This window comes from Myotis lucifugus, unplaced genomic scaffold, assembly GCF_000147115.1.
Source record: "Myotis lucifugus unplaced genomic scaffold, Myoluc2.0 scaffold_0, whole genome shotgun sequence".
NCBI classification, from domain to species: Eukaryota; Metazoa; Chordata; class Mammalia; order Chiroptera; family Vespertilionidae; genus Myotis; species Myotis lucifugus.
This window is the reverse complement of record NW_005871048.1, coordinates 47,784,636-47,804,042: the sequence shown is the minus strand read 5'-3', so window position 1 is coordinate 47,804,042 and position 19,407 is coordinate 47,784,636. Positions and strand designations below refer to the sequence as shown.

Below are 19,407 nucleotides of genomic sequence, written 5' to 3'. Positions count from 1 at the left end.
GGAGGCAGCCAATCAATGATTCTCTCTCATCATTGATGTTTCTAGCTCTCTCTCCTTGTCCAATTCTCTCTTAAATCAATACAAATATATCTTTTTTTTTTAAAAAAGCCCCTTGCTCCATAAATACCACCCTTTTTTCAAAAACAGGTCTCTGTTCTAGTCTGAGGGTTAGAGACTTTCTGAAATGATTGGGAGTGAAATGTGCATGTACTTCAGGAAAACCATCCATCCCTATGCAGTAATGTCACCATTGCCCTACCACAACAGAGTCCCTCACTGGAATAGTTCTCAAAATCTGAATTTTTTGTATTTTTTCATAATCAAAATGCTGAAGAACAGTAGCTTTCAAGTGATTTGACTATAAGACACAGCAAAAAAAACAAAACACAAAACATTTTATATCTCCTGTAGTACACATAGACATAAAAATATACATATAGCTAAAGCAAAATAACTACTTACCTTATTGTGTATTATATTCTGAAATCTCTTATTCTATTTCATTTAAAAAAATATGCTGGAATCAACTGATTGGTTGCCATTTCACTAAAGAGTCCCTTACACAGTGTTAAAATACTGCCTCAGAACAAAGCCCTTGGCAGCCCAAGAACTGGATAAATTGGTTTCCTAATAAAGGAAACATAATCCAAACAAGAAAAATACAATTGTTGCTGTTTGGAGAATCCTTCCATTTTACACAGCTACTTTCACTAAAGGCAACAGTGCATATTTTACTAGGTGTTTTATTATATTTCTTTGTTATGACCAATAATTATAGAATTGAGTTGTTTTCTTCCTCTTTCCTCTTTCCCAGCTGAAGTTTCTTCTTCACAGATTGCTACCAGAACAAGCACCCTTAAAGTGTGTGCCACCATTTAAGCTAGCCATGACTACAGCAAACTAACAGCTGTGAAACTTGTTGGAGGACTACGAGAGGCCCTACAGCTTACGAAAATCACATTAGTACCTCCCATGATCACTGGCAAAACATGAATTCTCTGTTGAACTGATTGTGCTTGAAGGAAATAGAAAGATTTTCCCCAGGACACATTTGAAAGCCAGTGCCTTTTAAAATGAAACAGAGAAATCACTTAAAAAGAAAGATTGTTTTTTTTTTGCCACAAAGTTGCTTCTTGCTGTGGGATCACAATGATTGCTGGGTGCCAGCCGTGAAGGGGCCACCCTGTGCTATTTGCCAATAAGAGGACTGAGTAGTGACTTACACATTCTCGCTTCCAGTTCTAATTTCCCAAGATTAAGAGGGAAAGTTGGCATTGTATCATGATGAGTCAAGATAATGTGCATTAGATATCTCCTGTTCTGTAACAATTTATCCCAAAATACAGCAACTTAAAGCAACAAACATCTATTCTCTCGCACAGTTTCTAAGGATCATGAATGCAGGAGCAGCTTCGCTGCGTGGCTGTGGCTCAGGGCCTTTGGAGAGGTTATAGTCTAGCGGCCAGTTGGGCTGCAGTCATCTCAAGGCTCAACTAGGGCTGGAGAATCCTTCCATAGTCACCCACATGGATGCTGTGAAGCCTCCTCCCTTCCATGCTGGCTGCTGGCCAGAGGCCTCCATTCCTGACCACGTGGGCTTCTTCATAGGCTGTCCCAGTTCCCCATGAGCTGGCAACTGGCTTCCCCAGTTCCTCATGAGCTGGTAACTCGCGAGCCACATGAGGCTCTTTGGCCCCTTGAGTGTGGCTCTTCCTAAGCCTTAGGAGTACCCTAATTAAGTTAATAACAATGTACCTACCTATATAGTTTAAGTTTAAAAAATTTGGCTCTCAAAAGAAATTTCAGTCGTTGTACTGTTGATATTTGGCTCTGTTGACTAATGAGTTTGCCGACCACTGCCCCAGAGTGAGTGATGAGAGAGAGAGCCAACCCAAGACATGAGCCACAGTCTTTTATAATCTAATCTCAGTAGAGACAGACTATCACTTCCACTTTTTTCCAATGGTCACAGAGATCAACCCTGGTGCAGTGTCAGAGGGGATCACTGGAGGCCACCTTGGAAGCTGGCTACAACAGCATGTTTTCTTAGATGCTAAGTTTCTATGATGTACCCAAATAATCTGATGTTCAAATGGCTACTTTATTGCTTCCCACCACCAAACAGCAGTTCCTATCTTTTTTGAAGGGAAGGTAGTGGCCTCTATTGAAAGCTATGGATGTACTCCCTAGGAGAATGTACAAAGGAGCCATTAAATTTTTGCGTACCATCTCTCAGAATCCAAGGATTCTCTGAAAACTTTCCAAAGACCTTAGGTTCAGCACATTGCTCTCAATGGTTACTTTCTTCCTACAATTGCTAACATCAAGGGCATGGCTGCTGTTGGAAACTTACAGTGGGATATACTTTTAAATCATTGACTGATAGCTTTAACCAGAAATTCAAAGGGCTTTACATAGAACATGGTCATCTTCTGAGCCAGCCATGAAGATGCTCTGAGATGGAAAAACCCTTATTTATGCTACAGATAAAGAAGCCTTGGGCATACTGATCCTTTCAGGACAAGGTAAAGAGAGATGGAGAACATTTGCTATGGAGAGCCTTTATGAAGAAATATTCAGTGTTTCACCACAATCAGTTGATGATATCTGAGAGCTGTCTATGCTAAAACTGTGGTCAATAAGGTTGAGTCTAATTTGACTTTTCTTATAAGCTTCTGTTCCCCTTCTTTCCTTTTCCAGGATGACATTTTGAAATACAGACCCTGAACCATGATCATTCACCTCCAGCCAAACAGCTTATTTTATTGAGTTTATAATCTTCCTTTTCTACTACCTGTAATTTTTAAGCATGTTTCTCAAATATTGCTTTCCTCCTCCACTGGTCATCTAAAATATCTAGTAGGTTCTATTTTCTGATATCATTATTAAAACACATTAGGTACAGAGTGAAAGCTTGTAACAGTCCAGGATAGGGTCATGTGCCCTTCCTGTGCCTTCCCATGGTACCCATGTACTTAGCATAGTACATCCAAGATGATAAATACAGGGGATATGTTCCTATTTTAATTGCTCAGTTATTTGCCTGGACTCCGTGTGTGCTCTGTCAGGGTAGGACTTCTTCCATCTTGTTCATTCTATCTCCAACAGCCAGCCCAATATTTGGCACACGGAAGCACATCATATGCATTGAGTCAACTGAATAATAGGCTACACCAAAAATTCTTATTCCATAGTTGTCCATGGAAGGTAGATACAACCATGAATCTTACAGGGCTGGAATCAAACCAAAAGAGCTCTGGGCTAAGTTGAAAAGCATGGGCTGATACATCTTGGTGTGCAAACTAAGCTCAGTCTCCAATTCTGTTTCCTCCTCTACAAAATGGCATAATATATGCACTTTACAGAATTTTGTCCACTGGAACAATTAATGTGTAAAAAAATTGTAAACCATAAAATACAAAAGTTTGCATGTATCATTATTGCTATTATTATTATTAAATTGCACGGAATACTTGGCAGAAATGCTGTGTAACAGGATAAATTGGTGATGGTTTTTAAAGGGGCTCTCAGAGAGAAATCTATACTTACTGGTCTGAGAGTGTCGGAAGAATTACTTTCACAAGGTAAATAAAAAGCCATTTCTATGGGCTGAATTCTGTGCTCTCTGTCATTATAAAACCAGTTATTGATCTTGACAAGTACAGAAGGTGCTTTGCGGAAAACAGATATGGCAAGGTCCCTAACTACTAGCTTGCGTCTAAACAAAGGTATAAGACTGGTCTCATCAATAAAGCTCACACACTTTCTTCAGAGCATGGCCATGCGTTCCTACCTTCTTCAACTATAATCCCGAGCTGTGGGAAATCTATGAATACACAATAAAAGGCAACTAGATAACCTTATGAGTTTGTCAATGCTATCTATGTAGGGAAAGCTGTGGTCGTATTCATGAGGCATAGTCTCATCTCACTGATGGGAACTTGGAAATGGTCCATATAGACACTTTGTGGGATGTAGGCGCACTGACAAATAATGACTTATGTTTCTAACCTTAAAACCTTTTATAAAAAATCTACTTAATCTTTTACAAAGTAAATTGTCAACAATGTACAATCTAGTGGTAACTCACCCTACTGATTTGATAACTGTGTTGTTTTTATTCCCGCTAACAAAGTATAAGTTCCCATCCCAATGTGACTGAAGAGCCTTAGCCAGTAATTAAACTCATAGAGAAGAAGGAGAAAAAAACTTCAAAAATTGCTCTTCAAAGCAGAATATTTTCCTTGGCTCCCTTGTTATTTTTTTTTAAAAAAAGCAGCTCTCTATTCTCCACTTTAAACCATTGTAGTAAATGATTCAGGAAGAGAATTTAAGACTTATTGTTTCCCATGGTATCATGAGATCACATTTAGAGACATTCTGACTGTCCTTATTTGCAGACAACATGTTATAATACATACAAAACCCTAGAGACTCCATCAAAAAACTACTAGACTTAATACATGAATTTGGCAATGTAGCAGGATACAAAATTAACCCCAAGAAATCTGAGGCATTTCTATACACCAATAGTGAACTTTCAGAAAGAGAGATGATAAAAACAATCCCATTTACCATCGCACCAAAAAAATTAAGCTACCTAGGAATAAGCTTAACTAAAGAGGTAAAAGACCTCTACTCAGAAAACTACAGGACGTTGAAAAAAGAGATAGAGGAAGACATAAACACATGGAAGAACATACCGTGTTCATGGATTGGTAGAATCAACATCATTAAAATGTCCATACTACCCAAAGCAATCTATAAATTCAACGCACTTCCCATTAAAATACCAACGGCACACTTCACAGATCTAGAACGAACTCTCCAAAAATTCATCTGGAATAAAAAAAGACCCCGAATTTTCTGCAGCGATCCTGAGAAAGAACAAAGTAGGTGGGATCTCAATACCAGATATCAAGCTGTATTACAAAGCCACTGTTCTCAAAACTGCCTGGTACTGGCACAAGAACAGACATATAGATCAATGGAATAGAATAGAGAGTCCAGAAATTAGCCCGAACCAATATGCTCAATTAATTTTTGACAAAGGAGGCATGAACATACAATGGAGCCAAGATAGTCTCTTCAATAAATGGTGTTGGAAAATTGGACAGATATATGCAAGAAAATGAAACTAGACCACCAACTTACACCATACACAAAAATAAACTCAAAATGGATAAAGGACTTAAATGTACGACAGGAAACCATAAAAATTCTAGAAGAATACAAAGGCAACAAAATCTCAGACTTATGCCAAAACAATTTCTTCACTGATACAGCTCCTAGGGCACTTGAAACTAAAGAGAAGATGAACAAATGGGACTACATCAAAATAAAAAGCTTCTGCACAGCAAAAGAAACCATCAGCAAAACAACAAGAAAACCCACTGCGTGGGAAAACATATTTGCCAATGTCATATCTGATAAGGGCCTAATTTCCAAAATTTATAGGGAACTCATACAACTTAACAAAAGGAAGATAAACAATCCAATCAAAAAATGGGCAAAGGATCTAAATAGACACCTTTCAAAAGAGGACATTCAGAAAGCCAAGAGACATATGAAAACATGCTCAAAGTCACTAATCATCCGAGAGATGCAAATCAAAACAACAATGAGGTACCATCTCACACCTGTCAGACTGGCTATCATCAACAAATCCACAAACGACAAGTGCTGGAGAGGATGTGGAGAAAAAGGAACACTCGTGCACTGCTGGTGGGAATGCAGACTGGTGCAGCCACTATGGAAGACAGTATGGAGTTTCCTCAAAAAACTAAAAATGGAACTCCCATTTGACCCTGTGATCCCACTTCTAGGAATATATCCCAAGAAACCAGAAACACCAATCAGAAAGGATATATGCACCCATATGTTCATAGCAGCACAATTCACCATAGCTAAGATCTGGAAACAGCCTAAGTGCCCATCAGTAGATGAATGGATTAGAAAACTGTGGTACATCTACACGATGGAATACTATGCTGCTGTAAAAAAGAAGGAACTCTTACCATTTGCAACAGCATGGATGGAGCTGGAGAGCATTATGCTAAGTGAAATAAGCCAGTCAATGAAGGAAAAATACCACATGATCTCACTCATTCATGGATAATAGAGACCATTATAAACTTTTGAACAATAATAGATACAGAGGCAGAGCTGCCTCAAACAGATTGTCAAACTGCAGTGGGAAGGCCGGGGAGGGTTGGGGGGCAGAAGGGAGGGGGGTAAGAGATCAACCGAAGGACTTGTATGCATGCATATAAGCATAACCAATGGACATAAGACACTGGCGGGTAGGGGAGGCCAGGGGATTGTCAAGGGCGGGGGGAAAAAAGGACACATATGTAATACCCTTTGTAATACTTTAAGCTATAAAAATTTTTTTTTAAAAAAAAGAGACATTCTGGGACTATTGTATATGGTCGCATTGTAAGCTCGATATCAGAATTTGCTAGTTAATTGAAAAAAAATGATAAAACTTCTTTTAACTTTTTATATAATAACATCCATGCAAAATGGTATACAAATCATACCTGTAGAGCTCAATAAACTTTTACAAAGACTACACCATATAGCCAGTACTCAGATGAAAATGCAAAATATCAGCACCTGAACATTCGTCCATGTCCCCACTAGCTACACCCCTCACTAAGGATAACCACTATTTTGATTTCTAGCACCAAAACAATAGTTTTGCCTATTTTTTGCACATTATTTAAAGGGGAAGAGACAATATGCATATTTCTTGTGTCTGAGAGATTCATCCATATTTATTCAGTCATTCTTATGGCTGATTAGTATTGCATTGCGTATGTATGTCACAACTTAGTCATGGTTCTTTTTTGATGGACAACTGAGTACTTTCCAGCTTTTCTCTATTACAAATAGTGCTGCCATGAGCATTTTTGTAGTCTTTTGATGAACATCTGTGTGCAATTCTGTTTGCAAAGTATGTAGCAGTAGAATTACTGGGTCATAGGCCATACACATGTTAAGCTTTAGTAAATGCTGCCAAACAGTTTTTCAAATCGAATGTACTGATTCACACTCTCATAAACAGTGACTGGAGGTTCTGGTGGCTCTGCACTCCTGCCAACTCCAGATGTCATCTGTCTCTTTAATTTCAGGGATTCTTGTGGGTATGTAGTGATATTGAATTGTAGTTTTGTTTTATCTTGATGATTAGATTGAGCCCCCTTTTATAAGTTTACTGACCATAGGAACATCCTCTTTGGTAAAGTGCCCCTGAAGTCATTTGCTCATTTTCCTATTGAGATAGCTGTACAATTCTTATTTATTCACTAGAGGCCTGAAATTCGTGCAAGGGGCTCAGCCCTCACAGCCCCAGCTTCGTACGGAAGGCCATCCGGAAGGCCATCCGGAAGGCCGTCCAGAAGGTCATTCAGCTGTCCAGTCTAATTAGCATATTACTCTTTTATTATTATAGATAATAGTTCTTTGCGTATTTAGGATGCAAGTCTGGGGTGAGTTTTGCATTCTTAAATTATTAGTGTAAGGAATGAGTTAAAAACAGAAAATAAAGTGTTGGAAATTCACTTGATAAATACTTATCAACATCTACCACATGCCAGACACTGTGCCAGGCTGTGTGAAGTGACTCATAACATTGAGAACCTTGGCTCAAAAAAATTATTGGACAGTAGATCATAACTGTGGGAGTTCACGTAGAATGAATTTTCTCATTGCATCTTTCCTCTTTTGTAACACCTGAGATCAATCAATGTCAGGGCCTTCCACTTCCATCGGTCTGGAAACCAGCGCAAGAATTAGGACATGTTTTTGAAACAAATCCAATAGCTCATACAGCCTTGAATCAAATGAATCACCTTCCAGGGAAGTCTTCTTATTAAATGCTGTGCTTTGGCCTGCTGTCTGAGTGTGCTGGCTGAGTCTTGCCGTGTCTGGTCAAGGATGCGGATCCTGAGAGAACGAGGAACTTGTGTGCTCAAGCCGATCAATTTAGGTACGAGAAATGCTGGGGCAGAGCCACAAATGGAAATGTGTCTAACAATCCAAGAATAAAAGGTACAGTCTTCACAGCTGATAAAGAAAGAGGCCAGAAAAAGCTTTCGGTCTGGAAGCTGGACGAACCACAACAAAACAGAACTATAGAAATTGTTGCTGTTACCACTTCACGGGCGGCCTGCTGCCTTCTCAGACGATGCAGCTCAGGCCTCTCACCCTGGCCTCTGTCAAAATTAAATATTTTTTACTAGACTCTCCCCAAGCTCACTCAACGACCATTACACTAGTCTTAAATAAGGATAATATTTATAGTTATTAAATCAAGTCACTCATCTCTTTTCATTGACCAGAATCCCAAACTGAAAACAACTTTGATAGTTAAAAAAAAAAAAGAATATGCTAATATTCCTTAAAGTTTAGGTCTTCTTACCCCTATGGTGAGCACTCCCCTAGAAGTCCCAGGAATATGCTAAAATTTAATTTTACTTAGAAATTCTCAAGTTACATGTGCATTCTTAGATAAGAAAAATAGTACTAGACTCTAATCATTTCTTCATGTAAAGCCAAAAGTCCATACTATAAAACATAATGAATTCTAGATTATCAACAGTCTAATGTAAAGTTATTTTAAAATACTTTATTTTTCTTTTCATAAAAGTTTCATTCTAGAAAACATGGAAAATAAAAGTATAGCAAAATATAATACAAAATCACCTATATATACCAACTATAATATAAAATACTCCTACCTGGCCTGGTCTGTGTTAGTATTTTGGCATAATTTGCACCAATTATTTCTATGATTGGTTTTAAAATAAAATAATATTATGTATTCAAAAGTTCACAACATTTCTAAAATTAATTTAAATTCATAGCATCAGCTTTTCCATGTTTAAACATGTAGTATAACTAACTTCTAATGTATTTAATCTACCATTACAGCAATGCATCATAATTTATTTAACTACCCCCTTACCTGCAGGCATTTAGGATTTTTTAACTTGTTTCACTAAATAAGTAGAATTAAAAATTTCTGTGTAACAAAAGCTGTGTTTTAATTTTGGATTTTTTCCTGAATATATTCTAGAATTAAAGTGTGGTGGAAAAAAGTTTTTAAAAACACATATTTCCAAAGTATTTTCCATGAAGATGGTTTTAAATTTAGGATGAATATCTGTTTTACTTCATTCTCCTGAGCACTGGGTATATATCTTTTTGTATATATTTCGTACATTGATATATGGAATTGCTAGTTGTTTTTTAATTGGTTTTACTTATATTGGTTTCTAGCAAGCAGATCATTTTTCAATTTTTTATTGGCCATAGTATTTCCTCATTTCATTTATACATTTATTTAAATACATTTATTAAGCATCTGCTAAGTGCCAGGCAGTGTTCTAGGCTCTAGAGCAGTGGTTCTCAACCTTCCTAATGCCGCGACCCTTTAATACAGTTCCTCATGTTGTGGTGACCCCAAACCATAAAATTATTTTCGTTGCTACTTCATAACTGTAATTTCTACTGTTATGAATCGTAATGTAAATATCTGATATGCAGGATGTATTTTCATTGTTACAAATTGAACATAAAGCATAGTGATTAAGCACAAAAACAATATGTAATTATATATGTTTTTTCCGATGGTCTTAGGCGACCCCTGTGAAAGGGTCGTTCGACCCCCAAAGGGGTCGCGACCCACAGGTTGAGAACCGCTGCTCTAGAGAAACATCAGTGAACAAAGCAATTCCCTGCCTTTATGAAGCTATTGGGGAGAAACAGTTCATAAACAAACAACCATGAAATATGTCAGGTAGTGAAAAGTACTACAAAAAATGTTTCTAAGGTGAAGAGTTGAGAATGACAGGAGTGCTATTTCAGACAAGTGGTTAAGGAAGGCTGCTCTTTAATGTAATAAATTTTTAAAAAGTATTTGTGAGTTTTCTGTTTATTTCCTGGGCTAGTCCATTTATAGGAAACTTCTCTCTTAAATAGTGATTCAAGAAATAACATCTACAGTATTTTACACTATAAAAACAATATAATTGCTTAAGTTTCCTAGATTTTATATTCTTTCTTCTCAGAAAGCATGATGATACTTAACTACCAGTCATCCAAACTCACTTCACTGCTCCCAATTCACTTAGATTTTTTCTGTCAATAATAACATGATATATTATTATATGTATACCCAGATAATGCATACCCAGCTATATGTATACCCAGACAATCATAGCAAACTGGCTTTGCTATTTACACAACACATCTGTGAAGAACTAACTGGTAATAATGATTAATCTTGACCACTAAGTTCAGTTTTTCTGTGAATATATGAAAAGCAGATGGTTTGGAAATCAACACTACGAAGAAAAACAAATGGTGCTAATTAATAATACTGAACTCATTCATAGGTTATTGTGAGAATTACATGACTTAGTTACATGCTTAACTGGGAGTCTGGTATATATTAAATATTTAAGTGTTTCAAAAATTTTAGTATTATCTTAATTAGCACCATGTACTATTAAACTGGGCACAGCAGCCCAAATTTGATTCTCATCTTTCTCTTGAATTGGCTTCTTGGAAATAAAGAAACAATTTATCAGGAGAATTTGATTGTGAAGTTGGCAGCCATTTAAAATTATAGCAGTGTTTAAATACAGTCTGCTCCCAGTTATGTGTGTGTGTGTGAGGGCAAATGGGGAGTATAATTTGAAATGTTATAGATTTTTATCAAATTTAAGCATTCTTCTATTTTGTATTCCTCTGAAAAGCTCATGAAAATGTGTTGGGAATCTGGAATTAATAAAAAATAGAGCTTGAGTGAGTTGCAAGGACTTTCAACTATTTCACGGAAAAGTACTAACAAAAAGTATATTAGGAAAAGTGGGAAAACATTTTAGCAGTACCATTCATTTATTCAAGTATTTATTGAGGTGACTTCCTCATTAATCCTTCCTTTTTAAACTACCAAATCTCAATGCTTCATCTTCTAAAAAGTTTCTTTGATATGAAATGTAAACTTCCAGAATCTATTATTTCCCCATGATCTTCATTATTAAGGCTTCCTGGACTTTTATTTTTAAGGAGATGCAACACAAATAACCAGGAACACTTCTCTCACCTAGCCCCTTGTATTCTTATCGCCCTCTCCATGCCTCTTACTCTGCTCTAAATGTGGACACTGACAAATGAAAGTTAAAAGTTTTCTATTCTTTAAAGGACTGACTTCAAGCTTTACTAAGTTGTTTTTTAAGTTCTATGAAAACATCTTGAATCCATGAGTGGGTCAATAAAAACACTGTGAAGCAGAGCCCAGGTAACATTAGCAATCAAAATTCATCAAGATGTTCTCGGCACAAAAGATTTTCTTAATGAATTATCCATTAAGATGTCAGCTAAATTAATTGGTATGGACTTTCCTAAAAGAAAGTGGAAAGAGAGGAAAACAGTGACGTGCCCTGGATGGAAAAGGAAATCGATAGGCCTGTGAAAGAGGGCTGCCTGACTGTCATGGCTCCTTTCCCCTCTCTGGACTCCCATGAACTTCTTCTTCTGTTCTCCTAACCTCACGTACTTTACTTACTTAATAGTCCATTTTGGCTTTTGATTCCTAAATGGAAATGTTATGTTAATAACAAAATTTGCAATACCATGTTACATTAACTGCATCACCCATGTGCCCCTTCTTCCTCATTGCACAGAACTAAATAAGAAACTAAGAGTCTGGCCACTGTAAGAGTTTGGACTCTATAAAAGGAGGGTATCTTTTACCATTTAATTTCAGACTGAGGAAAACATTGAGTTTTAAGTTACTTCATTTGAAAATGCTACTTCCCACTCTTCAACTGCCCCACCTAATGGCCAGAGGCATAATAGCAGCCATTTACTTCAGCCCATAGTTGAAAACCCAACAATAATCTTCCTTAACTGTGCAAACAGGTAGTGTTATGATTAAAACATATATTTTTCTCCCCTCCCATTCACAGTCCTACATCCCAGTCTAAGTCAATTGCTACCAAATAGCCCAGGACAAAGCAATCACAAATTAGAACTTTGAAAGTCAAAGTGGAGAAGGGTTCCATGTTAAAGAACATGGGTTAGAATTCAGCGCTGCCACTTGAAAGTGGCATGAATGTAGATTCTGTTAAATCCATCTTCTTTTTAATTTATCTCTAATGGCAATCTTTCTCATTAGAGATGAAGGTTGTAGCGAAGTTTACATGAGAGAACAGATGGGAGTTTAGCACATTCCATCCTCTTTAGCATTAGAGAGGACCAAAGAAATCATCCACTATCCACTGATCCCATTTTACAGAGGAGGAAACTGAGGCCCAGCAAGGTTAAATACTTTTCTAGAAAGCACATCTATCTTCAGTTGCAGAATCCATGTCCTGGAGAAAGAGCGTATTCTCCAGCCTACTCCATCCACCACGGCTGGGAAGGAACCCCATCACCATTAGCTGATAAGTAGATCCTCCCAGTCTTCTACTCTTAACAAGTAAAAGTTGTATTATATCCTCCAGGAAGTTAGGGGGGATAGTGATGGGGAGCATATTTTCAGGTTAGAAACTTGAGTTAAAACAAAAGAAATTAGAATATATACCCAATAAAATACAGCACAGTATTGCAAAAGGAACTTTAACAAAATAGATTTACCCAGCATACCACATAGATGGCAGATTGACATACTGTGTAAAACAGATAATGCTTTCCAGGGCACAGAGCTTGGTGTCAATAACTAAAATTAACTGTGGTCCTTTGAAAGGGTTTCCATTATTCTCCATATTAACTTAGAGTTGGCCTCTGTGTCTCAGCGGCCGAATTTGATCAGATTCTATTATACCTCTAAGGACCTATTTCAAATCCATTATTGGCTTTTGCTTTTCTTTGAGCCATTTGCTTTGTTGTTATACTACTTGGGTTTTTATAGGGTTATGTGTACGTGTATGTGTTTGCGTGTATGTTAAATTCTTAGTAGAAATAGTTGAGCTACAGAATACCAGAATGCCTGTCCTGTCCTGAATTTACCTGCCAAATCTATTTATCATTCTAAAAAACGGTGTTAGTCCAAGGAGGGTCTTCACACCGCCTACATCCAATCACCTGGGGCTCTTTAACTGTGGAGGCTCCTGGCCCTTCCTGGACAGACGGATCAAAGTCTCTCGAGGTGAATTTCAAGAAAATGCATTTTAAGCACTCTTTCCTGATGATTCAAATGCACATTAAATTGTGAGAGATGCCGCCAGGAGGATAAAAAAGATGCCACCCAGACACAAAGAGCAAAGGGAGAAATTAATTTTCTGCTTTTCCGAGAAAGCCCAGCACTTGGCAGCCTGTTCAACTGGGTACTACAGACTGAGTGTGTAGAACTCCTTACATTAACGAGAGGCTTCTATAGCAGGAGTTTCAATGATTTGTTCCTAGTCCCTGTCCTAAGAACAAATTACACAGAAACACAAACAGATGGTTTTCAGTTATCTGTTTTTTAAACAATCTAAGTAGATTGAAAAACACAATGTGTTATTATCAAATAACAGCTGCACCAAAACCTACTAAATTCAAATTCAAGGTCATTTTGAAAGAAGAAAAAAAAGAGGTATCTGGAATTATGCAGCTCTTTTTAATGGAAAGCCTGGATTAAGTCCCGAGCTAGCTATTTTGTTTCATTAACTGCCTTGGTTAATTATTATAAAGTGTAAGGGTGCTTCCTTCATCTTCCCATCATTATCATTCTCTCTATTCCTTCCTGTTTCTATTCCTCCTGTCTTATTTGTTTATTACTCTGTATTTTACCTCTGGAGAAATTCCTTGAGCTCACTTCTACATGTTTTCTCACTAGATAGGTTTAGCTACACAACATTCGTTTCCTTTGAGCAACCCATGGATCTGATCCTACAAACAGAAAAGGTGGACAAAGAACTGGGTGACCAGTTATATCTATTCTCTTCTGACGAGTATAAAAGTGTCCTCTTCATTTCAGGGAAGCGCAGGTTTAAGCTATATCAGTGCTCTGGGAAGGGACACAGTTGAAGTGCAGAGTAGTTGGCCATATTGAGACTGTACAAAGGCACCTCCTTTATTGAATGTGCCTATAGCTAGTGCTGCCAAGATTATAAGCTATTTCTTCCAACCTTTAATATAAGGAGGTTCTATTTATACCTCCCCCCCCCAAGACTTGAGAGACTTGAGATAAGCTGGAGAGGGGGAAGATTGGGGAAGATAATATTGACATTAAATAGAAAGGAAGATGAGAAGACTACTCCCAGGGCATCCCCATAGCCTTGCTGGAAATCTGTGCAAAACACAAAGAAGGAGAAAGTATCAGAGAAGGAAGCATTCTAGCTACAACCATCTGGTAAAGACTGATCTTTGGTTGCTGGAGCCTTCTCTCAAAATGAATGTATTATTTAAATATATTAACTTCAAAAGATGCCTCAAAGGTATCTTTAAACCTTCTTAGTTTCCAAATAACTATTTATTCTCCAATTTATCCTCTTAAGTCCTCCTTTTGTAATACTTTGTTTTTAAGGGAAAGTATCGTTTAATAAAATTTAATATGAAGATGAATCAAGCAATGGGTTGAGAGAAATTAACAATAAATGTATTCCTAAATTACAAATAATATTAGTAAAAATTAAATAAAGAATAAAACTAAATGTTCAAAAGAACATCATGTTCAAAAGAAATCCTTTATTTACAGCAACAGAGAAGCTACCCAGAGATAAACCACCCAGGGACAAGGTTTAGCACTTTAATGTCAGTTTAAAATGGAATTTTTTAGGAGGCTGAGTGGAAATGTTCTTATGTGACAAAAAAGCAAAAAGCTAGTGAAATCTGAAAGTTAATTATTTTCCTTTTTGCCTTCCTATAAAAAAACTTCCACTTCCATTACAAAGATAAATTATTCACAATAAATGGTGCAGAATTAAGATGATGCCAATTTGGAAGAAAAAAAAAAGTGACTCCGTGTCTACGTCACTCCTTACACATAAATACTGTACCCTGATTAGAAAGGGACTAAAATACTAAACGTCAAAAAATAAAACATAAATTAAACCACACTCACAAAATGACTCAGTCAGTGGGGAACTTACAGTCAAAGAAGATGTGATGGAAAACAAAGGGCACACCTGTGATACTTTCAACAATAAAGATAAAGAAAATAAAACAAAAAGATGTGCTGGAAATGTTGGTTTACTTAGACCATGCTGTGATTCCTAAGAAGTTGTAGGAGGACATAAGCTGTTTGCTACACCTTTGGGCTGCAACCCAGTTGTTAATTGAAGGTGTCACTGTATGGTACACAGGATTCATATCACAAGAGGTTGTGAATCAGGGTGAAAACCCTCAGACATAGAGTTTCTCTATTTCAGGTTGCAAACCATGCTAGCTCCATTCAGGTCTACCGGCAGTGATTGACATAGAGTGTGAGCAAAGCCAAAGTGCAGCTGAAAATCCGAAAGAGTTAACCAAGATTTAACAGTGTTGAAAGCAATACCTCGTGCCCCAGCCGGTTTTGCTCAGTGGATAGAGCACCAGCCTGTGGACCGGAGGGTCTAAGGCAGTGATGGCGAACCTTTTGAGCTCGGCCTGCCAGCATTTTGAAAAACCCTAACTTAACTCTGGTGCCGTGTCACATATAGAAATTTTTTGATCTTTGCAACCATAGTAAAACAAAGACATATTTTTGATATTTATTTTATATATGTAAATGCCATTTAACAAAGAAAAATCAACCCAAAAAATGAGTTCGAGTGTCATCTCTGACACGTGTGTCATAGGTTCGCCATCACTGGTCTAAGGTTTGATTCCAGGCATGTGAGCACATGCCTGGGTTGTGGGCTCCATTCCCAGCAGGGGGCGTGCAGGAGGCAACCAATCAATGATTCTCTCTCATCATTGATCTCTTTCTCTTTCTTCCTTCCTCTCTAAAAGCAATAAAAATATATTTTAAAAAATAAAAGGAACACCTTGTGAAGAAGACCATTATCCTGGTTGGGGATTTGGGGCAGAATTTCTGTTTGGCATGGCATCTGTAGGAGAAAGAATTTGATGACTAAGTTTTCCAAATTCCATCATCCCTGTCTTTTCCTCTCTCACACTGGAAATACTAATTCTCTTTTCGAACCAACTTCCCTCATTAAGTTCCACTCTCCTTCAGTAGATATTATAGATCTCTTTTCTGTGTGTGTGTGTGTGTGTGTGTGTGTTAGTACTTATCCTATATAATAAAAGCCCAGGGACTGAAACGGTGGAATGACCAGAATGACCAGAGACCAGTACAACCGAGGCCCCTCGCCCAGGCTGGAATTGCCCCCCAGCGGGGACCCCCACCCCAATTGGGGGAGAGGCCAGCCTGAAAACCACCCTTGGCCCCTCGCCCCTGCCGGCCCCACCCACTAGTGGGTACACGCATCTCGATCAGGTGCGTGGCCCCCCAGCAAACTGGCCACAACCCTTTTCCCTGGCAGGCCCCACCCCCCACCCCGATCTGGGGCCCCCATCAGGGCAGGCTGGCCAGCCCCCACCCATGCACCAGGCCTCTATCCTATATAATAAAAGGGTAATATGCAAATTGACCCTAATGGCAGAACAACCAGAATGACTGCTCAACCAGTCACTATGAGGCACAACGACCACCTCTTGGTCCCTTTTCCTGGCCAGCAGGTTTCGATCACCCCATGGCAAACAGGGGACCGGGGGTGGGTGGTGGGGGACACAGGTGGTGCCAGGCCAAGACCCCCACCCCACCAGTCACCCCACACACAGAGGGCAACCCATGGCAGGGGCAGGGGCAGAGCGGTGAGTGGGTGGGAACAGCCGACCTCTCTGCCCCTTCCCCCAGCCTTCAGTCTCCAATTGCCTGATGGCAAACAGGGAACCAGGGTGGGTGGCAGTGAGGAGCAGGGCCAGCTGCGGGCAGCCGGGGAAGATGGCCCTGCTCCCAGGCCAGGCCTAGGGAGTGTACCCGTGCACGAATTTTGTGCGCCGGGCCTCTAGTTTGCTAATATGACTGTATCTCATGCATCAAGATAATTAAAAGGAGAAAATAGAAGGAAAGAATGCCATTTTTTCTCAATACACTTCCTATAGCTTTTGTTATTACTCTGTTATAACTATGAAATATGTCTTCTTTTTCTCTTCTGTACAACAGCCTATCAAAATATGTATATGATAGCTCACCATGGAGAATTAATAATTTTTAAAACCTGTTTCAAATAGCTATTCTTTCATCATCTAATGCAGCGGTTCTCAACCTGTGGGTCGCGACCCCTTTGGGGGTCAAACGACCCTTTCACAGGGGTCGCCTAAGACCATCGTAAAACACATATATAATTACATATTGTTTCTGTGATTAATCACTATGCTTTAATTATGTTCAATTTGTAATAATGAAATTGGGGGTCACCACAACATGAGGAACTGTATTAAAGGGTCGCGGCATTAGGAAGGTTGAGAACCACTGATCTAATGCATTTGGAAAGAAGATAAATTTGTCAAGTTTGGTGGGAAAAAGAAAAACTATAAGTGGTGGAAAGCATGGGTGAAATGATCTATAATCTTGGATCAGAAAAGTCTTGCCAACCAGAATACAAAAAATGAGGATACTATAAAGGAAAAGATCAATTACATTATTATAACACAAAAGATGTATCTTTACTGATTATTATTGTTTAACTTTTATCATAGATTTATACAATATTTAGGAATTTCAAAAAATTCTTAAATACTAGTAAATAAGCTTAACTTTTTTTCAAATGAAACATTTAATTACCATACTAATTCCTCTTCCCTCACAAAAACAAAACAAAACAAAACAAAAAACAAACAAAAAAAACCCAAGCAATTTTTTAGGGGATTAGATTCTGAGTCTACTGAGTCTATGTGATAGAATCCATTATCACTGTAGACTGGAGAAAGAGAAAAGCTGAATTAAGATAAGAGATAAAGAAATGAGATAGCTTTCTAATTCCATCTTCTTTGATTCCAACAGTCAGTTAACAAAGATTTTTTTTCATTAAATCCCCATTAGATCAGGCATGTCCATGTTGCGTGAGCTATAAGCATAAAAACATTTCAAATCCAAATAAATTATTTTTGTATCACCCATCCCTCTGTTCCCCTTTATTAATGGAGAGACAGATTCTGAAGGAATTGAGAGACTGTGCTAACAAGAATAAAATAAGCTATTTCAGTAACTTCCATTCCTTTGGATTTTTGCACAATTTTATATCATTTAATTTTTTGTGAACATACAATTTATTTTTATTTTGCACTATCCTATATGTAAGACTAAGAAACTGAATTCACATTAGTGTTGCAAAACACTGTTCAGAGTTTTCAATGTTGTTGTTTTCATGCTGCTGCATCTTTACTGTATAAATTACACTAATCATGATTTTTTAAAGTCTAATTTTTAGCCTTGGTTGGGTGACTCAGTTGATTGGAGTATCGTCCCATACACCAAAAGGTTGTGGGTTCAATTCCCAGTCAGGGCACATACTTAGGTTGGGGTGCATATGGGAGGCAACAGATGGATCTCTCTCTCTTTCCCTCTCTCTCTCTCTCTCTCTCTCTCTCTCTCTCTCTCTCTCTCTCTCCTCTGTCTGTCTCTCTCTATCAAAATGAATGGAAACATATTCTCAAGTGAGAATTAAAAAAAAATTAAGGTGGTTGGCAGAAGCTGGAGGGGAAATGGTGAGTTATCATTTAATTATAAAGTTTTAGTTTTTCAAGATGAATGATAGTGATGGTTGCAAAACAATATGAATGTACTTAATACCACTGAACTGTACACTTAAAATAGTTAAGATAAATTTTATGTTATGTGCATTTTACCATAATACAATAAATTTAAATCAATGCAGGCAAAAAGATGAAAGCAGTACATAGAGAAAAATGGAACTTCTTGAGGAAACAAATTTGAGTTCTCAGGTACCAAGGGAATCTACTCCCTCTTAATAAAATGATATTCTAGTTCCTGATCAAAAATAATTCAGAAGAAATAAAGTTTAAGTAGTAGTTAGGAGAAAGGAAATCTAGTATTTATGATGCAGCTCCTATAGGTAGGATGACGTTGTGCTAGACATTTTAAAATGCCTTATCTCGTTTAGTTTTCATAACAACCCTCTGATGTAGTTGTAAATCTACATTATTTTGGCTGATTCAACTAAGGCTCAATTTAGTAAAGTAATGGCTGGTACTTGATAGGCTGCCTTTGAACACTGATCTACATAATTCCAAGGACTGAGAGTGAAAGGGGACAAATTTTAAAAGATGTAGGAAGAGTGAACAGATCTGAGGCTTTGGATTTTAATGTTTTAAGTTCAAATGCCTTCCCCATTGCCTGATAAAAGTGTTGTTTTATCCACATAAAAACGATAATAACACAGTCTAATTTACAAGGTCATT

The 19,407-nt window shown here is 37.8% G+C and overlaps 1 protein-coding gene and 1 pseudogene across 1 annotated transcript in view; one reads left to right on the top strand and one right to left on the bottom strand.

The window, feature by feature from the left end:
* PDE4D (phosphodiesterase 4D) overlaps positions 1-19,407 on the bottom strand; it is a 1,252,971-nt gene that overhangs the window by 939,856 nt on the left and 293,708 nt on the right.
* LOC111825980 overlaps positions 1-19,407 on the top strand; it is a 32,787-nt pseudogene that overhangs the window by 439 nt on the left and 12,941 nt on the right.